The sequence below is a fragment of the Oncorhynchus masou genome, chromosome 28, assembly GCF_036934945.1.
Source record: "Oncorhynchus masou masou isolate Uvic2021 chromosome 28, UVic_Omas_1.1, whole genome shotgun sequence".
Classification (NCBI taxonomy): domain Eukaryota; kingdom Metazoa; phylum Chordata; class Actinopteri; order Salmoniformes; family Salmonidae; genus Oncorhynchus; species Oncorhynchus masou.
This window is the reverse complement of record NC_088239.1, coordinates 16,635,706-16,663,344: the sequence shown is the minus strand read 5'-3', so window position 1 is coordinate 16,663,344 and position 27,639 is coordinate 16,635,706. Positions and strand designations below refer to the sequence as shown.

At 42.2% G+C, this 27,639-nt stretch overlaps 1 protein-coding gene across 4 annotated transcripts in view; it reads left to right on the top strand.

The window, feature by feature from the left end:
* LOC135517273 (dipeptidyl aminopeptidase-like protein 6) overlaps positions 1–27,639 on the top strand; it is a 297,746-nt gene that overhangs the window by 183,575 nt on the left and 86,532 nt on the right. The gene's annotated exons all lie outside the window — the stretch shown is intronic.

The following is a 27,639-nucleotide window of genomic DNA, read 5'->3' as shown; positions in this document are numbered from 1 at the left end:
CCTCCTTCAAATCGATTATCACCATCACGGACATGTATTAAGTAGCTGTTATGGGTCATGAAAATTATTTCCTGCACTTTGCAGTGCTCAGTCAGTCATGGAGCGTTCCCCCCCCCTCCCTGTCCGCAGCACGTTGATAGCCCCTTGACTTGGCCAGTGCACGCGACCTGAGCATTTAGATTCACTACATTACCAAAAGTATGTGGACACCTGCTCGTCGAACATCTCATTCCAAAACCATGGGCATTAATATGGAGTTGGTCCCCCCTTTGCTGCTATAACAGCCTCCACTCTTCTGGGAAGGCTTTCTACTAGAATATTGCTGTGGGGACTTGCTTCCATTCAACCACAAGCATTAGTGAGGTTGGGCACTGATGTTAGGTGATTAGATCTGGCTCGCAGTCGGTGTTCCAATTCATCCCAAAGGTGTTCGATGGGGTTGAGGTCAGGGCTCTGTGCAGGCCAGTCAAGTTCTTCCTTAAACTGCCACAAAGTTGGAAGCACAGAATCATCTAGAATGCCATTGTATGCTGTAGCGTAAAGATTTCCCTTCACTGGAACTCAGGGGCCTAGTCCGAACCATGAAAAACAGCCCCAGACCATTATTCCTCCTCCACCAAACTTTACAGTTGGCACCTTGCATTGGGGGAGGTAGTGTTCTCCTGGCATCTGCCAAACCCAGATTCGTCTGTCAGACTGCTGAAGCATGATTCACCACTCCAGAGAACGCGTTTCCACTGCTCCAGAGTCCAATGGCGGCGAGCATTACACCACTCCAGCTCATGCTTGGCATTGCGCATGGTGATCTTAGGCTTAGGATCTGAAGCTCTCGACTAACAGTTCTTGTGCTGACATTGCTTCCGGAGTTGCTTCCAGAGGCTGTTTGGAACTCCATAGGGAGTGTTGCAACCGAAGACAGACCATTTTTACACACGCGCATCAGCACTCGGCGGTCCTATTCTGGGATCTTGTGTGCCTTACCACTTCATGGCAAAGCCTTTGTTGCTCCTAGACGTTTCCACTGCACAATAAAAACACTTACAGTTTACCGGGCAGCTTTAGCAGGGCAGAAAGTTGATGACCTGACTTTTTTGAAAGGTGACATCCTGTGACGGTGCCACGTTGAAAATCACTGAGCTCTTCAGTAAGGCCATTCTACTGCCAATGTTTGTCTATGGAGATTGCATGGCTGTGTGCTCGATTTTATATACCTTGCAGCAATGCGTGTGGCTGAATTAGCCAAATCCACTAATTTGAAGGGTTGTCCACATACTTTTGTATATATAGTGTATGACAGAATAGGTGGGACATTTTCAGGTGAAATAGGATGTAGCCTACTGCACACAGTTGTCCTTTCCAGTCGTCTGAGAAGCCTCACCAACAGAAACAATACAAATCATTATCTGTAGGCCTAAGGCATTGTTTAATTCTTTTGCCTACTTCAATACCCGGGCTATCATTTATGTTTGCCAAACAACGTTTTTACATGGCTCAACATGGTACTTTACTGAAAAGAACAACAAAGCTTTCAATGTTTTGATTATGGATATGTAGGCGGGGGACATTATTTTATGATGGTTATATTTATCTATTTGTGTAATTTCCTAATTACATAGATTACAGTAGGCTACCCAGCATTCAAGTGGTGCAAAATTGCTCATGTGACATTTTATTTGTGAATTCTATATCTCAAGCAAATGTACCCCCCAGCAGTTGTTGGCTATTGTAGGTTACTTTATGAAGTGTTCGGTTAACTCACCAATCTGTTTCTACGGTACAGATATACTAGTATTGGCTAATGAAAAATGTTCAGCACCCGCTAAAACATTTCAGCACCTGATAGCACATTTCAGCACAACTAAAAGGGCACCACCTAAAACTAAATTCTGCACCATCAGGCTCAGCCTGTGTGACAGGTTTCAGCACCATTAAATGGACAGCTCTTTGGACAGCATTTGTCATTGTCTGGACTGGACTCACTGGAGCCTCCTGTCTGTGCACAGCACCCCTTTAAATGACAGAAAAGGTAAGAAGGACAAATAGCCCCATAGAGCAGCCAACCTCCTCCCGAGTTTTCCACAACTTTGCTCACGTAGCATCTGCTATCAGTCAATGCCAGGGATGCAGGGGAACATCTCAGTTGCCCACAATGCACTCAAAACGCGCATCTGTACACTTCATTCACAGAATTACACACACCTGTCAAACATGTCCACTTCATTCACAGAATGACACACACCTGTCAAACATGGCCACTTCATTCACAGAATGGCACACGCCTGTCAGACATGTCCACTTCATTCACAGAATGGCACACGCCTGTCAGACATGTCCACTTCATTCACAGAATGACACACACCTGTCAAACATGTCCTCTTCATTCAAAGAATGACACACACCTGTCAAACATGTCCACTTCGTTCACAGAATACACATGCAGACACTTTGTGAATGCAGAAGACACAGATGCATGCAGTACATATTACATGAATGTTAAAGATGGTTTTAATGCTTTAACTTGCAGTAGTCATGCTGTTGGTTGTACTATTCGTTGGGTCATACCCCTGTGCCCAGGGCACAGCACCAGACAGGGGCACCCAAACAGCAGCCCTGTTATTGCCCAGTATCAGCCCTGTTATTGCCCAGTGTCACTGAGCGAGGCCCTTAGCACCATGTCACTGTGTTTGTGGGTGGCTGGGGGTGGGGTTGGTGTGTTTGTTTGTTTGATAAACACCGGAGTATGAAGACCCATCCACCACTCAAAAGGCTAATAATAAACCTTATGGGGAAGGGTAGAGCAAGGCAGAGTAGAAAATGGTTATTTGATTTTGATGATGATTTGATTTTGTCTGAAAAGGAATTTGGTTTCTAGAATGTTAAGATAGTATTAGGCATGTGAGCCTTTCCAGATGAATAAAACGAGAAAAAGCTGCCGTGTTAGGCTCGTTTCCAGGGAGTGAAGACCTGGTCACAGAGCATTAGAGCTCTGCTGCCCAACCCGAGCCCAACGTCAGAGCACGCGCAAATGGCTCAGCTTCAAAATATTAGTGGTAAATTTAGTGATACCCAAGCCCTTCCCGTACCCTAGTTATTGATGGAAAAACAGGCCCTACCCGGCCCTAACACGATGTATAACGTCGGGGTCCGTCGGGCTCGGGTCGCAGAGCTCTAGTTTAGAGTGATGAAAAGTAGCTAACCGCTAACTGCTCTCTCATGTCGAATGACAGCAGCGAATGAGTGACAGACAGAGCCGAGAAGCTAATGGATTTACAGACGGAGGAAGTTATTTCTCATTTTGAGTTTAGAGAAAGACCGGGCCTTAAATTTTGCAGAAGCTGTCGGGCCCTGGTAGGGCTCAGGCTTAAAATTCATGCCCATGCAGGGCTCTACAGAGCATTATTCCTCCCCAGTGACTGAGTGAACCAGTACACAGGGTAGAGGGTGCTGCTTAAGTGCCTTGATGATGAAGAATTGGAACGGTGACTGCTTAAGTTGATGTTAATTAAAGCGGCCACTTTACTTAAAACAAACACACAGGGGCATGAAAACTTTAGGGAATGTAGCGACATCCTCTGCTGATTCAGGGCACCTGCTTTGCTCAGGCTACAACAGTCAAACCATGCTATGTCAATTCAGCTTACTCGGTCAGTATTTTGAGTAAATGTATTGATTTATACATTATGTTTTGTACAAGTCAAGATTGGAAAAGCATGCTTGGAGATCAGCTTACAGAGGATCTGTCTGACATGTATAGTTTTAGCATTTAGGTAGATTTGTTATTCAACCGTTTTAATTGGCACTTACCTTTTTGAATATTTCTGTTGGATGATTGTATGTCCTCCATGTTGAATGCCAATGTAAAATGTCACTGTGGACGTGACTAGGGGCCTAGAATAGATCCCAACCTGCGTTCTTTGCTCCTAATTGGGTAGAAGGCAGTAGCACAGGACAGTAGTTGAACATGCTTTTGACAGGTACTTGATTTGTGCCTCTTGGTTCAGACCTTTACGATGAGGCTCTATAAAAGCATATGACAGCAGACTGCAGAATAGCTATTCATAGTTATAGTAAGGAGATACACTAGTCTCCATTTCAGACAGTACGAGATTTGAGGATCAATAATGTCTACTTGGAGATAAATAATCCGATAATGCCTTGAAACCAAACAGTATGCCACTGTGTAGTTAATCCAAGCACATTAAATATGTGTATCCATTGGCACACCTTCCTTGGTTTATCACATATTGGTGCAGTGTAACGTTTCCATGACTATGTGCATTCTAGAGTGATTGTGTATCCTTAAGCTTATTTTGCTGCATTTCCTTTCTCGCTGGTTGTACCAATTCAGCAAAAGCTAATGGGATTGATAAGCAGCGTGGCTAAAATGAACATTTTAACAAGAGAAGGGGATAAATAAAGATATATTCCTCCTTTTTTCCAAGAGCCCCCAGGTAATAAAAGGAAAGGGATAATGGATTAAGGAGGGAATTGGTTTCTTGATTTCCTCCACCATTGTTTGTGCCATAGTTCATCGTAAGGGCAATTATGAACAATTGAGCCGTGATGTTTGAGGCTAGAGGGGAGATTAGACAGTAGATTGAAATGCGGCCACCACAGCAATGCATCATGATTGCTGTCATGATATAAACACCCCTGTCTGGGGATGCTAGTAAAGCTCAATAGCTTCAAGGGGGACTTTAATATAGCCATAAATATTAAAATTAAATGTTTTGGCCCTGCCTCTCCTTTCTTTCTGGCTCTGTGTCCCTGTAGACAAACAAAATGCCACAGCAAGTGGTCTTACATCCTACTAATAGTTGTCTTAGGCACTGTGTGTGTGTTCATGTTCGTTTGTTCGTGTTGGAAAGTCTGTGTTTTCTAGCAGTACTGCATCTCTGGAGAAATACTGATCTTGTGCAAAACCTGCTCAATGAAGAAAAGGTCAGCATTTCTTGTGAGGTGTGAAGAAAATGTTTTTTTTTTAGTCCTCCTTTGTTATGTTCTAATTGTGTCTCTGGGCTACGTGAAGCAGCGGTGAGATGCTTATTTAGCCTATTAAACACAATTCAGTGTTTTTATATCAACCTTCAAAGCCTTTAGCATCATGGGCTGGGTAATTCCATTGGGGAAACATGCAATTGTTGCATAATTTTTCTTTAAGTATTTCAAAGAGAAACTTAACGACTGGTGTGTGTGAAGTAAGATCCCTTGTTTGAGGATAAAAGTATGTTTTTCTTTTGCAAATAGGTCTAACTAATCAAATACATTACATTGAGAAAAGAAAACGATAACTATAATCTGTCAGTTAGTTTTTGTTTTTGACTGCGTTTTTTAAAGATGGGAAGTATCCAAGCTGCATTGAAAGTAAAAAGTTGCAGCTTTAGTTTGGGCATTCTTCTATACACATCTCACTAGGGAGCATTTTAAATGATTTTACTATTCAAATAATATCATGATATTTTTTCGGATATCCAGATTGTCTAAATTCTAAAATAAATCTATGTTTTTGCTATTGACTCTCGATGCTCATGTCAGAGGTAAACAGAAGATAGAAGATGTGCTGCTTTTCTCCGGTATTTTGGCTAACACCTTGATCACACCAACAGCCCAGAAGTACATTCATTTCCAATGTAACGCTGCGTTTGCCTTGCAGCATTGCGTTGCAGAGGCAGTTGCAGTGCGTTCTGTGTGGTGCATACATTGGATTTATCTAACGTATGTGTCAAACTGTATGCCTAGACGGCTTGATAGAAATGGTAAAGCTAGTTTTTGGTAGTCGAAGGTGAATGTTCAACTTTTGCTGCACACATATCCAGATGATGCTGCGTACCATTTTGCGCAACGACGCTGCAGGTGTGATCGAGGCGTAACAGCAACAGTGAAAGAGAAGTCTGATTTTCGCCATGATAGATCTGATTCTGTTACAAAAAGCTTTTCTGGTGAGTGTTTTGCATTGATCTGTGTCAGGTATAGTGGAAACTCCATTAGGTGAGCGCCTGTAATTGCTATTTGAAGTGGGGAAAATAGCATACTGATGTCAGGGCAGCTTGTGGAGTGCTAAATGAGCATCAATAGCCAGCAGTATCTCAACGCACTGTTATAAAAACTACTTTTCAAGTTTGTTTTATTAAATTCATTATTTTAAATGTTATGGTATATCCTTGTAGGTAAACATGTCACAAGGATAATTAAATGTAATTTAGACAAAGCTTTTTCATTGTTAAAATAGGCCTAAAACAAAAATTAACACTCACTCAAGTAATCGAATACTAATGTCTGTTCTGATATCCAGATAACCTTGCCCATCCCTACTTAGCTGAACTGTGCTGGTCTGTTCACGCATCCACAATAGTGTGTAATTGTGTCTCATGTCTGTGTCTGGCTGTCTGTGAATGTATGCGGCTTGGTAAAAATGTGTGTGTGTTTATCTATGCCTGACAGACTTTACCTTAGTCTGGATGCTTTTGTCTGGGCTTATCGACCTCCTGCAATTAAAGCCCAGAGCTGCAGAGCAGGGAGGGCGAGGAGGGGTAGCCATGTTTCACCGAACCGCTAATTGGAATGTTGACCGTTCTGAGGTTAGTGGCGACCACCAGGGTTCCCGCTGTCGCCTTCACATCGCACCGGCACTGACAAACAGGGATAGGAGTGAATACTAGTCACATCTGCTGGTACAAGCATGTCATTGCTTGTACCCGCAGATGTGAATAAGACAATTGTGCTGTTCCTGTTCCAACTTCATTGAACAGGTTGTCAGGGACTGTTTCTATTAGCGTCTTGATATGATGCCAGAAGTCATTACCTGTTCTGTTTGTGCCACCATTTGACATTGATTTCGCTTTGGATTTTTGTTTGCAGAACAAAGTAGGCATAGTATATTACTGTATGCCCTTTTCATTGTTTTCCACAGGTACATAGTGGACAGCCAAATGTAAAAAATTGCCAGCCAGGCATCCCTGTTCAAATTGTTTTGCAGAAGGAACTCTGTTGGTGGCATCTGGAACATTCTAATGCCTTGATTCCACCTGAAATACACAGCAAAATTATTTAATACTTCATCAAGTTTAGCTCCCAGATTGGAAAAAGACATGACTTTACAATTGAAATGACTGAAAATGTATGAATTCATTGTATTGGTAGTTGTTTTGGATTTTGTCAAGATCTAGGCCTATATGATCAGGACTATTTTCTAAGGAAGAGAACATTGTAAACCTTTAACCTGTCTTATGTTGATTAAAGTTTTATTTACAGTTTTACTACAAGATATGAATTGCCACAATGATGCTTGTTCTTCAAATTATGTATTTTATTAAAGCAGAAAAATGAAGTAAATAGAACACATTATCTTGAAAAATACATTAAATGTTTTGTTTTTCTACCTACCAATTTTTCCATTTTTTTCAGGTTTTTGCTCTCAACCACACTTGTTTTGTTGTTGAAAACAACTAAATTAACCACATAAGGAGACCTCTTAAAATCTGAAAAATCTGCAAAATTTTGAATTTTGGGTGTAGTTACCCTTTAATTAAAGTGTGCATCTAGCAAGAGGCTGTTTAGAGTTTGTTTTATGTAGCACACATGATGGTAGAGTTTGCAAAACAAATACCCACAGGATTGATAAAAATAATTGTGATGTCATTCTGCCATGTAAGCATAGGCTACTAAGAGTTAACATTTAATTGAGAAGCTTTTTAGGAAAAGTTTCCGTCGACCAAAAGACAGTTTTCATTATCCTCATTACGAACGGCTACACAAAGTGGTAGACGCCCGCATCACAAACAAACTGGAGCATTCTCGTTGCTTCTTCAGAAGTTACAAATCACTGATGCATTCTATTCATGTCTTATGATAAATTGGCCCCAATAAATACATGTTCAATACATTTAGTTGATTCCCTACTAAGGTCAGTACATTATTGCTTATTGTTGAATTCCATTTTAATGCCAGGATTCCGTCAAGGCGCTAATTATCATATTTGGACCAGAATGAGTCTCTCCACTACCTATTGTTCCTGCAGTGATGATTATTCATCAAATTCATGCCTACCAGTTAGTGTAGCCTACCAGTAGCCTATGCAAATTGGCGAGCCAAATGAACTTCTCTCTTGCTGATGCGATTCGGTAGACTACAACAACTGACGAGACGAGATTCACTCATTTTAGCGTCACTGTTTGGCAAGCCCAGGCATCCTAGGAAAGGAAGCCTAGGAAATATTTTGGTTTACTTGTCCATATGTGATATTATGGACATATAACCACTTATAAACTAGTCAACACTTGCTGTTCAGTTGACAATCAAAGCCCATTAAATGACCTACTCTGCGCCATGACTCAGCATGTCTGGCTATGTAAAACACACAAAAGAAAATAAATAAATGTGCCAGAAAACAATAATTAGGCTAAGACATGGATTTCGCACACAAATTGTACGGGGAGGCAGGACAGACAGAAGGCTGCGTTTCCCTGTCATCGCTCGTTTTTTGACTGACAGAAGACTATCCTATCAATAAATCGCTAGAAGATAAATATCGTTCATTCTAACGGGAGACTAACGAATTGAAACTTTTCAATGAAAAGTAGCCTAGTTAATATGAAGTGGAAAAAATAACCAGCTGAAAATGACTCTGTAACTGGTTGATTAGCCGACGCTAATGGAAAACTAGGCAGGTCACCTGTAATATGTCAGTATTCAACAACCATCCATGTCTGCAGACATTGGGAAATGACGTGGAAACTGGTCATTAGGGGCAGTGAGTACTGTTATCTTCAAATAGGCTTTGGTTTTGTTACGGTGTTGTGGATGGCCATAAGTATCTGCCTCTGATTCCAAAGTTTGGATGTTCAAATCAAGCGACAGAAATTTGTTTTTGTTTTAAGCCTATCCCAAACCTTAACCATTGGGAGATCATGCCTAACTTTAAGAATTTGGAGTTAATGCCTAAACGTAATCTTGGAATGACACAGAAAAGTAACTAAACATTTCAAAATGTGACGTTTGGAACAACTTCGAAATTTGACGTTTGGAACAACTTTGTTTAAGAAACGTGTGAACGTCTAATTCTGACGCGAGACTGTGAGAGCTTGTGGAGGAAAACACTTCCTTTTCTTGGTCATTAAGTATTGACTATCTATTTTGGACTTCAGAGGCTGTTCCCAGTCCACTGTACAGTGTCACTGTACCTGGCTGCATCTGCCCAAGAAGCAGAAGAATTAACCTAACACATCGTTCAAACCCAGGTCCACTCCTAACCTAACTGTACATGCTGACATTTATCGCCGTCTAACTATTAGTGTTATTGACACGGCCGCTAGAACTCCTGTCGCCCAAGAATATCGTTATCACTCCAATTTGACAGATTGGATTGTTAATGAGATTACGGCGATGGGAGTGTTGATGTAAAGTATTACCCAACATCATTATTTCCCATATGAATATGAAAACCAATGTCTTGGCAGACAGGATTTGGCCAAGGCAGATTGAAAACCCCTTTGCTTTTTTCTTAGTCAAAATATTGGCAGCCATTTTATTTGCTTTCATGGGGTATGCTGGTGATCATGCCTGGAATGTTGTCTTGCATGATTACATTGCCTGTGTTCACCCCCCCCCCCCACACACACACACACACACACACACACACACTGAGGACAAAAAACATAGGCTTTCAATTTAGTCTTCCCTCTTTTTTTATGTGTTACCTCGTTAGCTGGCATCTCAAATGAAAATCAACTGTTCGGCTAATGCACTCCTCATTTCCAACAAATGAACGTTCAGCTTTGTTCTAGTATAGAAAGCTTATAGAAAGCTTGATTGGGGCTTTTGATTTGAAAATGTAGTACACACTGAGCTCTGGCTCACCACACCAGGATGCTAATTACTACCTCAAGTTTCATTTTCACATTTCTTGTTTGTTTTTTTACACTTTGTTTGTTTTAAGATATAGATTTTGAAGTTCACTACCCTGACTTATGAGCTGTATCGCTCTGTTTCTACATTCCTGGGTAGTGTGCAGTGGGTAGCCATGGGTAGTAGAGAGAAATCACTAAAATACTCAAATAGAACATTATATTAATAGAGGTATTGCCATCTTCACGTGAGTTGTGACATGAAACCTCAATGTGAAGTCCTGCAAATAGCACAAATCGTAGTGTTTGTGGTCCTGGTGTCATTTGTAGGGAAATGATGCCTAACTGCAGCATTGCAATACATTTCTTCTGATATGTGTCTGTGGTATAATTGGGCCTCTTGCTTTAGCTATTGTAGTGACTGAGTACAGCTGGGTGATGTTCATTATGACACACTACAGCAAAAAGTTTTTAATGGGAAAGAAATTTGAACGTTCCTTATTGGACAATTAAAAATGGTACCAACCCATTTCATTATGTTTCCGAGAGCTATCTGCTAGGGTTGTGACGATAGCAGTATCAAAATATTTTTCCGATGACAAAAATGTAAACACGAAGCTAAAGTATTTGGTCCTGTGTGGCGTATGCTACAGCTTTGAAAATAAATGTGTCTCTGGATGGCAACATAATGATGCTTGTTTCCAACATTAGTGCTGTTTTCCTAAAGAAGTTAAATCTGCTCCGTGTTTTGTTTCCTAACGAGTATCATGATATTGGTATCGTCCCATCCCCAGCATCTTCTGTTTCATGCCTACTGTGACTACTGAACACGACTCTGGCCTTTCTTCTTGCTGTTCTCTCATCTCCCTGGTGGCATCTTATTGAACTTTTGAACCTAAAATCTTTTCTCATAGGTCCTCAGGCTGCTGCCAGTGTGCAGCTGAGTTATAGTGGGTGTGCCTGCGTACCGAGTGTAAAATAGGATTTCTGAAAAAGAGGAGCTGTGACAGTTTCAAGTAAGCTGTGAATTAGTAGTCGTAGAAATAAAAAAGACTGCCTCTAATACGTCCAGGTTTCGTCCCAACTTCATCAGGGAAGAATGAATGCATCCTCCGAAACACAACCCAACCTAGCCGCACTGCTTCTTGACACTATCCAACCTAGGGGCCAGCCGCACCAATGTGTCGGAGGAAACACCGTACACCTGGCAACCTGGTCAGCATGCACTGCGCCCGCCACAGGAGTCGCTAGTGCACCATGAGACAAGGATATCCCTGCCGACCAAACCCTCCCTAACCCAGACGATGCTGGGCCAATTGTGCATCGCCCCATGGACCTCCTGGTCGTGGCCGGCTGTGACAGAGCCTGGGCACGATCCGAGAATCTCTGGTGGCACCGCTAGCACTGTGATGCAGTGCCTTAGACCACTGCGCCACCCGGGAGGCCTTATTATTTTGTTTAGAGGTCCTCTGAGACACAACAATAAAGGGGATTAAATGTGTCCATCCCGTGGATTTAATCAAGAGCAGTTAATCCTGAATTGGTTGGTAGGTTTACTTACAAACCTTTTGTGCTGAAGCATCCCTGGCAAGTGATCAGTCATTTTATGATCTGTTTACCTCCAAACTAAAGCTCTTTTTGCAGAGATAAATCTCAAGTCCCTAAAACATGACGCAAAGGGGGGTTGGTGTTTTATCTTCAACTGTGCTCCCCCCATTCAATGGCAAATAGAAATAGAGACCACTACCTTAGCATGGTGTGGAATTATGCGAGGCTTTGGATGAGGTGGAAGTAGGCCTACACTTGGAAGAGAAAAACAACAGCCACAGTGGCCAATAGGGTGTTGGCACTTAATTGATATGGTTCTGTCAATAGAAGATGGGAGAACGTGAGCAGTAAGTCCATAGCATGGCATTGTGTGCCCAGATCTCCTCTGTGTTGGGAGAGTGCACCGACTAAACCCTATTAGTACATTAAGTGTATTGAGCAGGAGCAATGTCCTTGTCTTCACACGTGCTAGGTGTCAAGAGAAACCCCATTGTGGCTTTTAAGTATGGAGTAGATTGACTGGGAAGATAGCCATGTTGTTTTAAGTGTCAGTGTGTGTGTGTGTGTGTGTGTGTGTGTGTGTGTGTCTGTGTCTGTCTGTCTGTCTGTCTGTCTGTCTGTCTGTCTGTCTGTCTGTCTGTCTGTCTGTCTGTCTGTCTGTCTGTCTGTCTGTCTGTCTGTCTGTCTGTCTGTCTGTCTGTCTGTCTGTCTCGCTTAGTGTGTGAGTCACAACTTCCCTAATGTCAAGTTTTAATGATATCATTTCGCTCAGATGCCGGAGGGGGTTTGGAGCATGACACCATTCGACACAGGCACGCTGGCAGAGCGTGACGTCTAGACCCAAGTGACAAATGTGCCCCCTCCAACGTATCAGTCTCCCCTGCTGCTCTCGCTTGCCAGCCTTCAAAGCCATTGCTCCAGCTACATGGTGATTCAGCAATCTGACTGATTCCAACATGATATTAAAATACCACAACCCCTTTTCTGCCCAACTCAGAAATGCTTTCTTCATTTCCCGTCTGAGAGATTATCATTTCACTAATTAGCTCGTCATCTCTGCTTCCCATCGATAACGGCTTTGCTCCTCCTACACTAATGATAAAAGTAGCTTAAGAGAACAACACAACATTTGAACAGGCGATTCAAGCCACCTACGCTCAGCATACATTCACCTTAGGTTCAGTCCATAGGGAAATGACCTCCTTGAACAGCCTGTTCTTGATAGCTCCAAGGTTTCTTGACTCTGTGTCTGTTAAAAATCAACTCTACCCACTCTTTAGATTCACTGTTTCTATCGATTTTGTTCTCGACTGGAAATTTTCATTTTTTTTCTTCTCATAAAATCCATCTTGGGAGTTCAGGGTAGCGTTTCTGAGTTTTTCAAGCAGTTTTCCTCATCCGACATCATTACAGGTGGAAATGGCTACTATCGTCACTTTGCGTTCCTGAACAGTGCCACTTCTGATAGCCAAGTGAAGAGGACTACTAGAAGGGTGGCATACGTATTTATGAGGTTCACGTGAAGTAAATAGGCCTATAGTCACATTCTGATTTGAGAATGCATGAATTAATTATGTTAAAGTCTGAATAATGTTCCATCCATGGATATTTTTTTGGAGGCATAATTATTGTCCCCTTTATTTGATAACCTAGAATAGTTTTTGGGACATGATTTCATTTTGAATTCATCCATTCTAAAGTGTTTTGTTTGTTTGTGCTTTGTTAAGAATATTCCAATGCACTTAAAATGCTGTAAAGAAATGCACTTTTCTCAAACTACCTTCTGATGCACTCCCAGCAATATTTCCATTAGGACAGTTGATACATTTTTTCACATTTGTCCCACTTGCCCCAGTCGAGGCTTCATTCTGGATGTGCGTTTCATGGGGAGAGGATGGAGAGAGATGGTCAGAGAGATGGAAGGGGGGAATAAATAATGAATAGACCAACCTGAATAAGTAGAAAAAGCATTTCTGAACTCTGTTAATTATTGAGACGCGTATAGATTATTTCCTGGTCACTTGACACTGTAGGTTCTGATCCACAGTGCTAAAAGCCTCACGCTGCCTTTGCTTTGATGGCCGGCCCACCAGATGAGGTTCTCTTCTCTCAGCTATGGCTGTCAGGCCCACACACTCCAGACAGATAACAGTTGGGATGAATTTAGGTTTAAAAGAGTATTTTTTTCCAATGAGAATGCTGTGCTGCGTTTACTCTAGTTTATTTCAGTATTGGTGCAGTATACATGTAGTGGTTGAGTAAAGGACAGGGTGTTCCATCTCAGGAACTGCAGCTATACTGAACTGACGATGTTGGGCAGTGTTTTCAAATGCTGTTGTGTTTTCAAGTACCCTTTGTGTGCTGGTTAATTGCAATCCATTAGGTGCATTTTAAGAACACACAAAGAAACACAATTTATTGGAGTGAACACTCACGGTGCTGTGAAAAGCACACCAATGGTAAAGGACTTTGAACCAATAACATTGTCGGTTAACAATGTTTGCCCGCTTAACTAAGAGTATTGTAGCGGATAGCGACAGTGCAATGCCCCTTGTGGATCTGAACCTGGGTCTCCCGGTCCATAGCCACTGCTCCAATAGGGTTAACCCACCCATAGCTAGCTTAACTTGGTGAGGGTTGCTACTATATGTTAGGCTAGCTTAGGGCTGTTGTGGTGACCGTATTACCGCCACACTGGCAGTCACGAGTCATGACCTCAGTAAAATTACACGTGACTGATATGTAATGATAATCTCCTCTTCTGCGCTCTGGATATGCGTTGGTAGTACCCAGTACTCACCAACGATCATCAGGTCCTAATGGCCTGCTACTCAGGGCTTTATTGTCCCTCGAACCACTCTGACGTCAATGCAAATGCAATCGAAAATCACAAACACGTCATCAAAACAGTATAATACTTTTAAAACTGACCTCACTGTGATGATCAATTTGAAGAAAGAAGTTCAACAGCAGGTTGAAACAGTGTAAAACATGGTTGTTGTGGATGTTATTTCACACCCTAACACAGTGAAAGGGACAGCTCTTTCTAAAGTGATTCATTCAAAACAGCCATAGGCATATTAGAGCTTATGCAAATGCATTATGCATACGCATAGGCCTATAAATGAGCCCAAGCCCCCCCCCCCCAAAGACTGAATTAAAATAATGATTGTGCCGTTATACTATACATAGCTTACCGCATATTACACAAGGCAGAAAAACAAAACAAAAATAAACTGATTTAAGATGTCTTTGGTACATACTTGGTCTAGCCTATAGTCTTTTTTCTGCCTGTTCCTGCCCATTTGATAATGGGCCATTCTAAATCTAAACTAATTTGACATATTAGTAAAGACAAGATTCAATTGAGAATAGTCTGATGGGTGAAAATATGATCACTTGATAAGAGTACAGCATGTGCAGCCTGAGACAATGAACAGAGCGCAAGCTTTTTTTTTATTTTTACTACTTTCTCAAATCATCTACAGTCTATAGTCGTTAAGACATTCTAAGGTTTGTATCATTCACAACTAAAGTTGCCAAATAAGTCAATCTAGTGTATAGGACCAGTTTCAAATGATAATTTTTACACTCAACATAACCACTTCATATGTGCGTGCGCTCTCTCTGGAATGGGAAAATATCCTTTCTATTTTATTCAGCTAAGTTCAATTATATTATTCTTACTATAAAATCATAATATAAAATAATGGCATGGGACGTATAAACATATCTTGTCTGCTAAATGAGCAAGCCTACAGCCTAGGGCAGGGCACATAGCCAGATAACATACAGTAGGCCAACTCATATTCTGTTCTCTGATATACATTTTCTTCATATCAAAATGTTTCTTTATACCTGCCTAAAATAAATAATGGATTTATTGTGAGGGTGTATATTCAATTGATTGATTAGACTTTTTGATTGATTGATTAAACGTGTATGTTAATTCACAGTCAATTACCGTGAGACCGGCAGTCTTTTGCATGACAATAAGCAGCTGACAAAATGTCATGACCACCATAGCCCTAGGTCAGCTCAGTGTTTCCAATAGTGACTCCCTTTCATACTCCCTATTATATGACTACAGATCACAGCAGGGGCACCTCGTCCATAGGACCGCTGGATTCTTATTGGACAGTAATGGTGTCTGAGATTCCCAGCAGGTGCCTCAATAAACCCTCTAATAGAGCAATTATTCTCAAACAAAAGGTCAGCTCAGGCGTGACGACAGCCCCTGTAATCAATAAACCCCCCAATTATGACAGAAGCACCGGGACTATATTTGGTCCCCGCCGCAAAGCAGAGGAATGATACGTGGGTGCGATCGGAATTCAGCAGGCTGAACTCATTCTCTCATCCTTACACTCAATAATATTGTGGCATTTTGAAAGTTTGTTTTCTCTGGTGTGCTCTGTCAATATGTATGTGTACGTAATGTGTACAAATATGGTTTTGCAGGTTGAAATTGGATGGATGGGCAGTGCAGCACACTTCACATTAGCATAATAACAGTCCTGTCACTGTCTGTTTCTCTCTCGCTCTCACTTTCCTATTTTGATAGAAGGTCTAGCATGATGTAGCCAAGCACAACCTGGTGATGACTGTCATCTCACTGAAGGAACTCAAGTCTAGTGGACTAGCCTACAGCCAGAGTGTTTTTAAAGCAAGTAAACAAGGCCTATTATCAAACTGGCCCCGTGATATCACACACGACAGACGCGTCACATCCCCACTGAGTGGAATCACGGAGTGTTCCTGAATTAGACCTGATGTATTTGCGCACGAAGGTCCCTATTGCCAAGATTTATAGGGAATAGGACTGCTTGTTGCCTGGCTTGTGTCAAAAGCTATTATTTTCTAGTGCAGGCGTTGAATTTGATGGTCCGGCCCACACACATGCATACACTCTAAGCATATTTCGACACACACACACATAGTATGTCAGCATAGCAAAGTTTAATGTATGTAATATAACATAACCGTATTGAACTCTTTTCTGTTTGAAAATCAATACCAGCATTCATATGGCTCTGCTTTTGTTTCACTTTTTTGTTTGAACATTTGTCTGTTCTAGACAAATCAATACTTTTTATTTCCATCACTTCAAGGTTGGTGCACATTTTTTCTGCATCTCTGGCACACATGAAAGCTCACCATATTTGACATACATGAACGTTTGTATGACACAAAGGTTTTGTGATGGAGCTTGTATGCTATTTATATTCCTGTTTGTCAGAACAGGCGAGACTTAATTATCAAAATGTCACACGGCACGCCATTTTTCTATTCCATCGCTCGCTGCTACGTTAAGAAACGCTACTCAATCTTACAGCATTGTATTTTACAGTGCAGTTGTTACTGTATAATTTTCACTTCTCTGCCTGTCAATGTCCAAGCATCTAGACACACTCAGTCAAACGTGACAATCAGCTTGTGTATCAACACACTGTAGTAAGCCAATTTTCCAATTCTGTCAGCATGCGCCTAGCTCTCCCCTTGTAGGTAAATGATGGCATTGTGCATGTATGTATTTATGTATGCCTACTGTATTGCTTGTGGCACTCAATCAGATGGCATCAAATCAAATACAATTTTATTGATCACATACACATATTGCAGAAGCAGTGAAATGCTTATGTTTCTAGCTCCAACAGTGTAGTAATACCTAACAATACAAACAATGCACTTTAATCCCCCCAAAAATAGAAATGAAGAAATATCAGTGTCCAGAATATATATATATATATATATATATATATATATATATATATATATATATATATATATATATATATAGTACCAGTCAAATCAAAAGTTTGGACACATGTACTCATTCAAGGGTTTTTCTTTGTTTATACTATTTTTTACATTGTAAAATAATAGTGAAGACATCAAAACTTTGAAATAGCACATATATAATCATGTAGTAACCAAACAAGTGTCAAACAAATCAAAATACATTGATTCTTCAAATTAGCCACCCTTTTCCTTGATGACATCTTTGCACACTCTTGGCATTCTCTCAACCAACTTCAAGATGAATGCTTTTCCAACAGTCTTGAAGCAGTTCCCACATTTGCTGAGCACTTGTTGGCTGCTTTTCCGTCACTCTGAGGTCCAACTCATCCAAAACCATCTCATTTGGGTTGAGGTCGGGTGATTGTAGAGGTCAGGTCATCTGAAGCAGCACTCCATCACTCTCCTCCTTGGTCAAAAAACCCTTACACAGCCTGAAGGTGTGTTTTGGGTCATTGTCCTGTTGAAATAAAATGATAGTCCCATTAAGTGCAAACCAGATGGGATGATATATTACTGCAGTGTGCCTTGAATTCTATATCACTGACAGTGTCGCCAGCAAGCACTCCCACACCTCCTCCATGCTTCACGGTGGGAACCACACATACAGAGATAATCCGTTCATCTACTCTGCGTCTCACAAAGACACCGCGATTGGAACCAAAATTCTCAAATTTGGACTCATCAGACCAAAGAAGAGACTTACACCTGTCTAATGACCATTGCTCATGTTTCTTGGCCGAAGCAAACCTCTTTTTCTTGTTGATGTCCTTTTAGTAGTGGTTTCTTTGCAGCAATTCAACCATGAAGGCCTGATTCACGCAGTCTCTTTTGAACAGTTGATGTTGAGATGTGTCTGTTCCTTGAGAATTATTTGGGCTACATTCTGAGGTGCAGTTAACTCTAATGAACGTATCTTCTGCAGAAGAGGTAAGTCTGGGGGTTCCTTTCCTGTGGCGGTCCTCATGAGAGCCAGTTTCATCATTGCGCTTGATGGTTTTTGTGACTGCACTGGAAGAAACGTTCAAAAATCTTGAAATGTATTTATTTTTTATTTCACCTTTATTTAACCAGGTAGGCTCATTGAGAACAAGTTCTTGCAACTGCGACCTGGCCAAGATAAAGCATAGCAGTGTGAACAGACAACACAGAGTTACACATGGAGTAAACAATAAACAAGTCAATAACAGTAGAAAAAAATAATCTATATACATTGTGTGCAAAAGGCATGAGGAGGTAGGCAATAAATAGGAGTGAATAATTACAATTTAGCAGATTAACACTGGAGTGATAAATGATCAGATGGTCATGTGCAGGTAGAGATACTGGTGTGTAAAAGAGCAGAAAAGTAAATAAAATAAAAACAGTATGGGGATGAGGTAGGTAAATTGGGTGGGCTATATACCAATGGACTATGTACAGCTGCAGCGATCGGTTAGGTGCTCAAATAGCAGATGTTTAAAGTTGGTGAGGGAGATAAAAGTCTCCAACTTCAGAGATTTTTGCAATTCGTTCCAGTCGCAGGCAGCAGAGAACTGGAAGGAAAGGCGGCCAAATGAGGTGTTGGCTTTAGGGATGATCAGTGAGATACACCTGCTGGAGCGCGTGCTACGGGTGGTTGTTGCCATCGTGACCAGTGAACTGAGATAAGGCGGAGCTTTACCTGGCATAGACTTGTAGATGACATGGAGCCAGTGGGTCTGGCGGCGAACATGTAGCAAGGGCCAGCCGACTAGAGCATACAGGTCGCAGTGGTGGGTGGTATAAGGTGCTTTAGTAACAAAACGGATGGCACTGTGATAAACTGCATCCAGTTTGCTGAGTAGAGTATTGGAAACTATTTTGTAGATGGCGTCGCCGAAGTCGAGGATCGGTAGGATAGTCAGTTTTACTAGGGTAAGTTTGGCAGCGTGAGTGAAGGAGGCTTTGTTGCGAAATAGAAAGCCGACTCTAGATTTGATTTTGGATTGGAGATGTTTGATATGAGTCTGGAAGGAGAGTTTGCAGTCTAGCCAGACACCTAGGTACTTATAGATGTCCACATATTCTTGGCTGAAAAGCATGCATTTGGTTTTACTAGCGTTTAAGAGCAGTTGGAGGCCACAGAAGGGGTGTTGTATGGCATTGAAGCTCGTTTGGAGGTTAGATAGCACAGTGTCCAAGGAAGGGCCAGAAGTATACAGAATGGTGTCGTCTGCGTAGAGGTGGATCAGGGAATCGCCCGCAGCAAGAGCAACATCATTGATATATACAGAGAAAAGAGTCGGCCCGAGAATTGAACCCTGTGGTACCCCCATAGAGACTACCAGAGGACCGGACAACATGCCCTCCGATTTGACACACTGAACTCTGTCTGCAAAGTAGTTGGTGAACCAGGCAAGGCAGTCATTATAAAAACCAAGGCTACTGAGTCTGCCGATAAGAATATGGTGATTGACAGGGTCGAAAGCCTTTGCCAGGTCGATGACGACGGCTGCACAGTACTGTCTTTTATCGATGGCGGTTATGATATCGTTTAGTACCTTGAGCGTGGCTGAGGTGCACCCGTGACCGGCCCGAAAACCGGATTACACAGCGGAAAAGTTACAGTGGGATTCGAGATGGTCAGTGATCTGTTTGTTGACTTGGCTTTCGAAGACCTTAGATAGGCAGGGCAGGGTGGAAATAGGTCTGTAACAGTTTGGGTCCAGGGTGTCTCCCCTTTTGAAGAGGGGGATGATCGCGGCAGATTTCCAAACCTTGGGGATCTCAGATGATACGAAGGAGAGGTTGAACAGGCTGGTAATAGGGGTTGCGACAATGGCGGCGGACAGTTTCAGAAATAGAGAGTCCAGATATTCAAGCCCAGCTGATTTGTATGGGTCCAGGTTGTGCAGCTCTTTCAGAACATCTGCTATCTGGATTTGGGTAAAGGAGAAGCTGGGGAGGCATTGGCGAGCAGCTGCGGGGGGGGGGGAGCTGTTGGACCATTGCAGTGGGCAGCTGGCAGGAGGTGCTCTTGTTCCCCATGGACTTTACAGTGTCCCAGAACGTTTTTTAAAACTTTTTTAAAGCTACAGGATGCAAATTTCTGCTTGAAAAAGCTGGCCTTTGCTTTCTTGACTGACTGCGTGTATTGGTTCCTGACTTCCCTGAACAGTTGCATATCATGGGGACTATTCCATGCTATTGCAGTACGCCACAGGATGTTTTTGTGCTGGTCGAGGGCAGTCAGGTCTGGAGTGAACCAAGGGCTATATCTGTTCTTAGTTTTGCATTTTTTGAACGGAGCATGCTTGTCTAAGATGGTGAGGAAGTTACTTTTAAAGAATGACCAGGCATCCTCAACTGACGGGATGAGGTCAATGTCCTTCCAGGATACCCGGGCCAGGTCGGTTAGAAAGGCCTGCTCGCAGAAGTGTGTTAGGGAGCGTTTGACAGTGATGAGGGGTGGTCGTTTGACCACGGACCCGTAGTGGATACAGGCAATGATGCAGTGATCGCTGAGATCCTGATTGAAGACAGCAGAGGTATTTGGAGGTCAAGTTGGTCAGGATAATGTCTATTAGGGTGCCCATGTTTACGGATTTAGGGTTGTACCTGGTGGGTTCCTTGATGATTTGTGTGAGATTGAGGGCATCTAGCTTAGATTGTAGGACTGCCGGGGTGTTAAGCATATCCCAGTTTAAGTCGCCTAACAGAACAAACTCTGAAGCTAGATGGGGGGCGATCAATTCACAGATGGTGTCCAGGGCACAGCTGGGAGCTGAGGGGGGTCGGTAGCAGGTGGCAACAGTGAGAGACTTATTTCTGGAGAGATTAATTTTTAAAATTAGAAGTTCGAACAATTTGGGCATAGACCTGGAAAGTATGACAGAACTTTGCAGGCTATCTCTGTCAGGATTTGGCCAGGGTTGTTCCGGGTTTTGGTCACTAGATGCCCCCATTGTGCTTTTTGACCTTATGTTTTTTCCCTTGTTCCCCATTATTATTTGCACATGTGCCTCGTTTTCCCTGATTGTATTTAAACCCTTAGTTTCCCTCAGTTCTGTGCTCTGTGTTTGTATGTTAGCACCCAGCCCTAGTGTTCTATGTATTCTTGTCGATTCCGGTGGATGCTCTTGTGGAATTCTGTTTTTGTTTTTGAGTATCTCTTGAGGCTTTTTTGTGCTATTCCTACCACCTTTTGGATTTGCCATTTTTGTATTGAAGGACTTCTCCTTTTTTACTTTATTAAATACACCGTCTTAAGTACTGCTGTGTCTGCCTCATCTTCTGGGTTCTGCTGACTATTCGTGGCTCAGTTGGTTAAGTGACTGTTTCTCACTCCGGAGACCCAGGTTCGTAACCGGGTCCTGACAATCTCTGTAGTAGATTGCAACTCCTCCCCCTTTGGCAGTTCTATCTTGACGGAAAGTGTTATAGTTGGGTATGGAAATCTCAGAATTTTTGGTGGCCTTCCTAAGCCAGGATTCAGACACGGCAAGGACATCAAGGTTGACAGAGTGTGCTAAAGCAGTGAGTAAAACAAAGTTAGGGAGGAGGCTTCTGATGTTGACATGCATGAAACCAAGACTTTTTCGATCACGGAAGTCAACAAATGAGGGTGCCTGGGGACATGCAGGGCCTGGGTTTACCTCCACATCACCCGAGGAACAGAGGAGGAGTAGGATGAGGGTGCAGCTAAAGGCTATCAAAACTGGTCCCCTAGAGGGTTGGGGACAAGGAATAAAAGGAGCAGATTTATGGGCGTGGTAGAATATATTCAGGGCATAATGTGCAGATAGGGGTATGGTGGGGTGCGGGTTGGATTTTCCTCAGGTTTTTGCCTGCAATATCAGTTCTGTTATACTTACAGACAATATTTTTGACAGTTTTGGAAACTTTAGCGTGTTTTCTATCCTAATCTGACAATTATATGCATATTCTAGATTCTGGGCCTGGGCCTGAGAAATAGGCAGTTTCATTTGGGTAAATTTTTTCATCCAAACATCAAAATACTGCCCCCTACACTCAACAGGTTAATGCTTTTTTGGTTACTACATGATTCCATATGTGTTATTTCATAGTTTTGATGTCTTCACAAATGCAGTCGGCATTTGAGGTATTCCAGATCGGGACTTGAGTTCCTGTACGTTACCACAGTCACACCATGAGTAGTTTATCATGGAACATACACCTCCACCTTATTTACCCCCGGAGAGTTTTTCTTCCTGTTCACGGGATGGATGGAGAAACTCGCAAGCTGAATGGACGGGGATAGTATATCCGGAGAGAGCCATGATTCCGTAATCAGAGTATGTTACAGTCCCTGATGACTCTCTGGAAGGGTGGATGGTATGCATTCCTCCTGAGTTTGACTAAGAACCCACTCCTTATTCCTCTTTTCCGGCGACAAGTGTCTTGGAGCAGCACCCGGGATGAATGGAATTGCCTTGGAGTTCAAACAAAGGACCCAATTCAGGGAATTCTAATTTCTGGTCGAGATACTGGTGAGTGACAGTTTATCTAATATCCAAAAGTTATTTTCGACTGTAGTGAATAATTCAAGAAACGTCCTGAGCAAATAATGTAAGAAATTATACTAAAATAAAATGAATACTGCAAAGTTGGCAAGGAGCTAGAAACAGAGCGACCATTTCTATCGGCGCCATCTTGTTAGATTATCTTTAACATCTGGATGAACAAGCTGTTGAAAAGACATGGAGTTTTAATGTTTTCTCAAATTAATTTGGGCCATATAACATCCACTTTATAAAATTACAGGAATCTACCTTTCGTGTGCTATTGCTGACCTTCAGTGTCTGACCTAGGGGTGAAAATGTTAATCATATCAAATAAAAAAACTGAGGGGAAAAACATGGATTCCTGGGAAAATAGAAAATGGTTTGCTTTATCATAATTTCAATTCCAAAGCTCCCTATCTGTCTCTTGTCAGTGGGAGAGTGTTGGACCTTACCTTTGTTCTGCTGTCAGAGAGAGAGAGAGAGCTTTCCTTGCCTTTTTTTATTAATGAAGTCTAACATGGTCAGCCATATAGCACACACCACCCATCCTCCCATAGCACCGACTACTAGTATTTAAAACAAATTCACAGTAGGCCTTTGCAGCAACCACACACTGTTCTGTGGACTGAGTCTATTCTATGGAATACACTCTTATCGACTACTGAACAAAATCAATGCTCCATAAATAAACCCTTAAGTATTTTCTGTATAATCATTGACGAGTGCATATGCGTCATGGCATGTGTTGTACAAAAACCCTGTAATTGAAAGTCTTGTGCAGACTCCGTCTTGGCTTTTTATCAGCTATTTAAGAGTGAGATAGCTCCCTCCTTTGCACTCAACCCATCCTCAACCTATTTCTCACCTCCTGTTCCCCTGGAAACAGGGGCTGTGCTCTCTGAGGAGATGTGCTCCCTTCATCCGTGTGTCGCTGAGGGGGAGCCTCCACCGAGTTGGCAGCACTTTGAATGAAAGCAGGAGAGAGACCGAGTAGGATAGGGAGAGGGAGAGTGGGGTGGCTCAGTACCTAATTTCTTAGCCTAAATAGCTTCCCAAAACATATATCACTTGACATATGCCAACAGAATGCACATAAATTGGAAAATATATGTTCTCCATAACAACAGATGTCATTGGAAAAGAAACGTGCACCGTTGTAACGGTACAGTTCTAGACAGTGTAGTCTTTCTATCACTTTTCTTTTGCCTTTGTTTTTTTGGGCTTTTGTCTCCTTGTCTCATTTATTGATGTTCCCCCCTTTTTGTTTTTCAGGACTTGGCCCAGTTTGCTTTCTCAATGTTCATATTTATTGCACACACCCACACAGTCTAATGCACACAAACACAGTAACACTAATGCATACATTTATTTTCTCGCTCTCTCATGGGAGACCTAGAATCATCCTTTTTTCTATTGTATCTTTTTGACAGGAGTGCAAACTGCTTTGCTTATTTTTTGGCCTTCTGTATCTGTCAACTAGGAAAGCACTTTCTCTGGGCTATATTCAGGAGGAGGAAGATTAGGAGGAAAATAGAGAGGAAGAGGAGAGGTGGAATGGACTTTGGATTTGAGGTGAAGGTGTAGGTCTTTCCTTTTCGATCCCCCAATAAAAGTGAAAAGAACATAGTGTACATGATGAACTGTTTTGAGGTCTTCCTATTGGAACATGTTGTTGACTGTTTTCCTCCAGAGTAGGATAGAAAAACAGCACTGAATCAGACCATTATTTTAAGGATACTGTGGTGCATGTGCCTTGATATGTCTTAATATGTGGTGTTTTTTTATCATGTGTTGGTCATTGTTGCGTGTCCTGCCATTGTAAGTCATTGATGATGCATGATGAAATAAAACAATTTCTAAAATTGAGGTGAATAATGTAATACTCGACTCTACTCTCATAGAGTATCTGCTAAAAGCTAGAACAGCTTGCATTTAATGTAGGCTATAAAGCCCCATCCATCTCACAGTATAGGTACGTATTTAAATGCATGCATATTCAACAGATGTATTCGCTTGATTACCAGTTATACACCTACAAAACACCATCACTGAGGTCCCTGGCTTCGGATCAGCGGAGCACTGGAAATCTATTGAACTTTCCTCGCTCTACCTCCCTTCGCAGACGTCTCGAAGTGTCTGACCTCCACTGCCTCTGAGCCTCAGCCCTCTGCATCAGGGCTCGTTAGCTGTGCTCTACTGGCTGTGTCAGTCAAACCTGATTTGATCATCCATTGCATGAATTATCAGTATTCTGTTGGGGCTCTGCACTGGGGAAGAAGTCAGGATCACTGCACAGATGAGTGACTGTTTGGACCCAAGATGCTCACTTGACCGTCGTGTTTTCATTACCACTGCAGAAGTTTTAAAGGCAAGACGATAAAGGTTCCCAGTTGAGTATAATTACACCCTCTAGTAGACATGGGTTGATATACTATTTGAAATCATTTCAAATGCTTTAAGTAAACTCTGCAAAAAAAGAAATGTCCCTTCTTCAGGACCCTCTCTTTAAAAGATAATTTGAAAAAATCCAAATAAATTCACAGATCTTCATTGTAAAGGGTTTAAACACTATTTCCCATGCTTGTTCGATGAACCATAAACAATTAATGAACATGCACCTGTGGAACGGTCGTTAAGACACTAACAACTTACAGACGGTAGGCAATTAATGTCACAGTTATGAAAACTTAGGACACTAAAGAGGCCTTTCTACTGACTCTGAAAAACACCAAAAGAAAGATGTCCAGGGTCCCTGCTCATCTGCGTGAACGTGCCTTAGGCATGCTGCAAGAAGGCATGAGGACTCCAGATGTGGCCAGGGCAATAAATTACAATGTCCATACTGTGAGACGCCTAAGACAGCGCTGCAGGGAGACATGACAGACAGCAGATCATCCTCACAGTGGCAGGCCACGTGAAACAACACCTGCACAGGATCGGTACATCTGAACATCACACCTGCGGGACAGGTACAGGATGGCAACAACAAAACTGCCAGAGTTACACCAGGAACGCACAATCCCTCCATCAGTGCTCAGACTGTCCGCAATAGGCTGAGAGAGGCTGGACTGAGGGCTTGTAGGCCTGTTGTAAGGCAGGTCCTCACCAGACATCACTGGCAACAACGTCGCCTATGGCACAAACCTACCGTTGCTGGACCAGACAGGACTGGCAAAAAGTGCTCTTCACTGACGAGTCATGGTTTTGTCTCACCGGGGGTGATGGTCGAATTCAATTTTATCGTCGAAGGAATGAGCGTTACACTGAGGCCTATACTCTGGAGCGGGATTCATTTGGAGGTGGAGGGTCCGTCATGGTCTGGGGTGGTGTGTCACACCATCATCAGACTGAGCTTGTTGTTACTGCAGGCAATCTCAACGCTGTGCGTTACAGGGAAGACATCCTCCTCCCTCATGTGGTACCCTTCCTGCAGGCTCATCCTGACATGACCCTCCTGCATGACAATGCACCAGCCATACTGCTCGTTCTGTGCGTGATTTCCTGCAAGACAGGAATGTCCGTGTTCTGCCATGGCCAGCGAAGAGCCCGGATCTCGATCCCATTGAGCACGTCTGGGACCTGTTGGATCGGAGGGTGAGGACAGAAATGTCCAGGAACTTACAGGTGCCTTGGTGGAAAAGTGGGGTAACATCTCACAATAAGGACTGGCAAATCTGGTGCAGTCCATGAGGAGGAGATGCACTGCAGTACTTAATGCAGCTGGTGGCCACACCAGATACTGACTGTTACTTTTGGTTTTGACCCCTCTTTGTTCAGGGACACATTATTCCGTTTCTGTTAGTCACATGTCTGTGGAACCTGTTCAGTTTATGTCTCAGTTGTTGCATTTTGTTATATTCATACAAATATTTACACATGTTAAGTTTGCTGAAAATTAACACAGTTGACAGTGAGAGGACATTTCTTTTTTTGCTGAGATTAGTTGAGTAGTTCATCCCAGGCCTTCTAGTCAGAACAAAACAAGCCTGTTCAGTACAGTGACTACTGTGTAGTAGGGTCGAATATTTTTCCAGTATTTTACAATTGTTTCATCCCAAGAATAAATCACTTTTCTCTCGGTTAACCCGGTATTTTTCAACCAAAACCAAATGTATCTTTCAAAAGAATCGTAAAGCATATTAATAGCCCTATGTCTGGATTTGACTAATGCTTTGATAAAAATTAAAGCCTGATGCTACCTGACCTTGATGAGCCATACATTAAATACATTAAATGAGCCTTACATTAGATACATTTAATAAGCGCAAGCCCAAAAAAGCCCAAATGATTGCGCCATTATCCAATACATACTGTAAATGATACAGGCTACTACACATTACGCCCGACAGAAAAACAAAAAAGCCCGTAGATGTAGCTAGCTATAGCCTTTGTTAAATACATGAAACTAGTTCCGGTAGGCTAAGTGTGAACTGTATTATTTTACTGTATTGTATTATACTGTATTATATAGACTGGAATTACGCACATTGTTCAAACTATGATATAGCAGGGAGAGAACATGCAATTCTTGTGCAGCACATACGGCCTACAAAGTTACTAGTATAGGCTAGCGAATTTGATTTTAATTTTGAAATATAATAGGGCTATTTATATAATTAATATAATTAGTAGGCTGATATTTACCTTTCACAATAGTTAGCGTGGTTAGGGAGTTAGGGAGGGTTTGGCCGGTAGGGATATCCTTGTCTCATCACACACTAGCGACTCCAGTGGCGTGCCAGGCGCAGTGCACACTAACCAGGTCGCCAGGTGCACTGTGTTTCCTCCGACACATTGGTGCGGCTGGCTTCTGGGTTGGATTCGCGCTGTGTTTCAGAGGACGCATGGCTTTTGACCTTTGTCTCTCCCGAGCCCGTACAGGAGTTGTAGCGATGAGACAAGATAGTAACTACTAACAATTGGATACCACGAAAAGGGGGTTAAAAAGATTTTTACGTTAATTT